Here is a 4,969-nt window from a genome sequence, read left to right on the forward strand (position 1 = left end):
GAGCCGCGGGGACGGCTTGCGGAAGCTCCGGCGAGGGCACCGGTGGTCACGGACGGGCGAAGCGACGACGAGGAGGTCGGGGAAGGTTCGGGCGCGGCGTTGGCGAGAGGGTGCAGCAGCTGCTGCTGCTGCCGGCGGAGAGGTCGAGGCGGAGGAGGAGCTGCAGAGGAGCGGCTGGAGGCAGCAAGCCGGCAAGGGGACCGGGCGCAGGAGATGGCGCGACGGGCGACGAATCCGGCCAGGAAGAGGTGCCGGTGGCAGGAGCCTCGTGGGCAGCCACGACGAGGGAGACGAGGTGAGGAGGAGCGGCTCGGGTGGAGGGGTTTGAGGCGATGGGAGGAGCGGACGGTGGCGCGGGAGATGCGGGCGGCCGGCGAGGAGATGGTCGGGCGCAGGAAGATGGGGATCGAGGGGAGCGGCCGCGGTAGCGAGGGAGGTGACGGCGCTGAGGGGAAACGAGGGGGAGAGATTGGATCGGGGGACTCGGGGCTAGGGTTAACAGCGGGCACTGCGGCTGGGCCTTGGGCCATGGAGGAGCTGGGCTGCAGACTCTCTTCTCCCTCTCTCTTAAATTTCTGAAATAGAAAAGCCTCGAGAGAAGGAAAAAGAAGAGGGGGGGTTAGGGAAAGAAAATGTGCAAGGGGATAATTTCCTTGAACTCACAAAAATATGCTCGTACCAAGAAAAATAGAAAGAGGCATGATTGAAAGATTAAATTCAAACTCATTTGATTTAAATTCAAATGATTTGAATAGGAAGTGAGGTTTTGGAAGGTCCAAAAATGTTCGGATTTTTGGTGGAGCTCCGGAAAATGATGAAATAATTATTGGCAAGGTTTGAGGTCAAGAAGTGAGATAACAAAGGCATGGAGAATTTTGCAAGTGGGTTATGGTGATTTCCGAAATAAAGAAATATTTAATATAGCTCCCTAATATTGGAGGATATGTTATAAAGAGAAGTCACCATGTGAGTTCCCTCGGTTTAAATAGATCGAAAGATCTATGCAAATTTATTTAGTTGAGTTTTAAAAATTAAATGGCATGATGGCATGATGACATGATGCAATGCAAAAATAAAAGAGCAAGCACAAAAGACACATGGCAAAACTCGGAATAGCTGGAAGTCTTCTGGAGCGTCGGTCTCGGGGCGTTACAACACTCCACCACTACAAGAGGATCTCGTCCCGAGATCTAGGATGGAACCGGAGAGAAACGGAAGAGGAAGAGAAGAGGTAAAACTAAGTTGCTTCTTCGACAAAAGAGTGAAACCAAAGAACCTTGAGAGGTTGAAAAGTTGAAAGAAAGAACACAACGGAGTTGAACACAATTGAGAGCACTGCGGTAGAAAATAGAAACAAGGAACACCATTTGAACCTTGGAGGTTGGAAAGCTATGAATGATGAGTACAATGGACAAGAAGGAATTGAACCACTCTAGTTGAAACAAGATAAACAAGGAACAAGGAAGAACAAATTTGGACAGCACTCCGGTTGAAAAGAGATGCAAGACTTGATAAGATGAAAAGAACTTGAAGAGATGACACAACACTCCGGTTAGATGGATAAGCACGAAAAGAACACGATCCTCAATATGAGAAGATGAGTGAAGAGAGCAACATCACAATGCCTCCGGAAGAAAGAATAGACGATAGATCATTGGAATAACAGAATGAAGAAGAAAATGCCAACTTCTGCCACAAATGAGCTTGGAAAGCATCCTTGCAAAGAAGAATTGAACGGAGTTGTTGGAAAATCAACAACGAAAAGAATAAGCTTGTAGTGGGCTTATGGAAAACATCTCAAGACTATGAGGTGACAACCGACCACTAACAGAAACAATTGATTGGTTGAGATCAACGAAGAGATGAAAACCTCTTTCACCGAGAAGGATATGGAGAAAGCTTGGATCATTGATAAGCACCATAATGGCAACATTCCTTAGGGAAGGCTTTAAGTGAAATCTATACCAAGATAACTCCAACGAAGAGATTAATGGATTTAAAATACCTCATTCTTGACAACATGTGAATCGTGAAACATGAATGAAAATTGTCAAGAATGATATAACACCATCTCAAAATATAAGGTAGAAGGAATTGCACTTTGGAATGCAAGATGAAGAATACTTGAATGCCTCAAAATGAAACATGTGTTGGGCACCATGTTTAATTTTTTGAGTATAGCTTGGCGGGTCATAACTTCGAGAGAAATCTTGAAGAACAATTGAAGAATGAAAAGAATCCTTGACGAAGAACCATGTAGAGCCTCCATGAAGAACTCCGGTAATAAAAGGATGATAGAAAGAAAGGGAAGTTGAAAACACAAGGTGAATCCTTGCAATGATTTAGATGGAGATTCACGATGATATAACCGAGAGAACTTGGAACTCCAGAAAGAAAAGATGAACAACAAGAAGCCAAGAATTTATTCCTCCTGAACAAACTCCGAAGGAAAGGATTAATCACTTGGATGAAACAAGAATAAGAATTATGTCATGCCTATCCTTCACCGATTTAAATTGATGACAAGCAACGGATTTGGCATACTACTTATTCTCGTAGAAAGGATTAAGAGAGATATAGCGCAAACTTGGAAGGTCTTCAACGAACCACCGGTAGGATTGAAACAACGAATAAATCTATATGATAACGAAGGAAGAGAACTCTTGAACGAACCACCGAAAGAATAGAAAACGAATGTAGCAAAGGCACAATTCACCGGAAAGAATTTGAAAACGAAAGAAGATACTTGAGGGGATTTAGATACATGAGAACGAAGAGATCATGAACTGATTAGAGGATATTTGAACGATGCACCGGTAAGATTTGGAGAACGATAGCTACATGCTGAGAATGAAGAATTATGACACGATGGCCTTTAGAGGAAAGAAATGGAAACAACTCATGAAATGCTCCGGATGGGTGAAAAGAATTCTCACTATCGAAAACAATTATGAGAGGATGGCATCAAGCTAGAACCATGGATCTTGAAGAGAATGGAGCAAGATTTAAGAGAAATCCTTCTTCTTCGGTCTTCAAATGTTGAGAATGATGATGAGAACCACCCAAAATTGCTGAGGCACTTCGGAACAAAGAAGAATAGAAATGATGAACCAACGATGAAAATATTTTGAAAGCGATCTTGGAGGAAACATTTGATTGATGAGAAAATCATTCTTATGTCAAACTTGGAAATGAATTTGGGAATGGCTCCGGGAAAATTGGAAGAGTCAGGTAAGATCCTGGGAAAAGACCTGTGGGTTAGGGCCCACTCAAGAGAAACACCATTGAACGATTGATTGAAAAGGGGGGATTGCACCGGTTGAATTAAATGACTAGAATGAGATAACAGCCTCAAAATAACTTGAACGGATTGAGAATGGAAACACGAATCTTCCAAGATATCTTGAGCACTCCGGATAATAGAGAGAGGTGAACAATTATGAGATGCACCGGCATGGGATAGCATTTGAAACGAGGAAAAGATATGATCAACACCGAAAGCTTGAGGTAAATCCACCGGAGAAGACAATAACGAAGAATGACGAACTTGAAACTCCTGGTCAAGTTCGTGATAATCACCGGGTAAGAACATTGATTGAAAAGAGTGAAGAGACTTCACATCAATAAAAGGATACTTGATTAAAAAATCTGAGTCCTTGAAGAAAAAGGGTGGGAGGGCGGGAAAACAAAGACAACTTGGGATGAACGAAACAAACACCGTTGAGAAAACTTAGAATTGATCTTGTGGATGGGGAGAATGATGGGATCATCTCGAAGAGAAACGCACAGGTTGGAAAAGAATTAACATGACGATCTCGATGATCAAGAAGGATTAGTATTCCCATAGAAATATGAGAACACCGTTTAGGAAAGGTATGGATTCAACATTTGACTTCGAAACAACTCGAATACCACAAATAAAACAAAACAAAGGATTTGGCTTGCAGAATAAGCCAGAACAAACATATGATAGAGATTTCTTCCGAAGTTTTTGTGGTGGGGCCCACACGGACTCGAGTGTACAGCACCATCATGTACAAGGCAGTGCACATGACATACGAAGTGTCCCCGAACCAGCATAGCCAAGGGTTCTTTAAGACACAACGAGACCACTGTAAAAACGACCGTGGAAAGGCGGACCACTAGACGTCGAACCCCAATCTCATATCATGCATCTGTCGAAAAGATATTCTAGGAGCTAGTTGAATTCCCACCTATAAAACTCCCGAAACTTTCTGGTTATGCAATCTGGTGTTGGGGATACAGGGGAAGCAATATATATCTCACCCAAAACTAACAATCCCTACATCCAAGCTGTATCCATCTGTCAACACATAACCAAGAAACCTTCGGAAATTGTGTACCTCAACCTTCGAAAAGCATCCGTTATACGAGTTATGGCAATACTCTCGATCTCGCCCCAGTACTGGGTTATCGAGGTTATCTCACTAACAACTGCATAAAAGAGATTTTCGATGTCGGCAAAACTCAGGTATTCCAGAACTGCAACGATAAAATTGTGACGACAACACCTCGGAGCTCAACTCCCCGGGTCAAAGCCACATAAATAGACAGGAGGCACCAAGAACCATGTTCTCGTCACAAAACCATCGGAACGATTCCAAGATACCCGCGTGATCCTAAAAAAAATTTAGTGAAATTTGAGGAGAGGAAAGTCAAAACATCTACGTCAGGAGACCTCACCAGAGCGACGAAGGGGCTGAGGAGTAAAAAGAATCCTACTCTCCGATATATATAATCCTAAGACTCAAAACATTTTTGATCTAGACTCAACAACGCCAGCAAACAATCAAGCAGGGGGCTCCTAAGTCGGGGATGGCTCTGATTACCAACTTGTAACACCCACGATGCGGCTATATCTCCCACGTGTCGAAGCACGACTTAGAGGCATAACCGCATTGTGGTTTTGTCGCAAGAAGGGTCATCTTCACACAATCCCATGTAATGA

The sequence above is a fragment of the Triticum aestivum genome, chromosome 2B (genome assembly GCF_018294505.1).
Source record: "Triticum aestivum cultivar Chinese Spring chromosome 2B, IWGSC CS RefSeq v2.1, whole genome shotgun sequence".
Lineage (NCBI taxonomy): Eukaryota > Viridiplantae > Streptophyta > Magnoliopsida > Poales > Poaceae > Triticum > Triticum aestivum.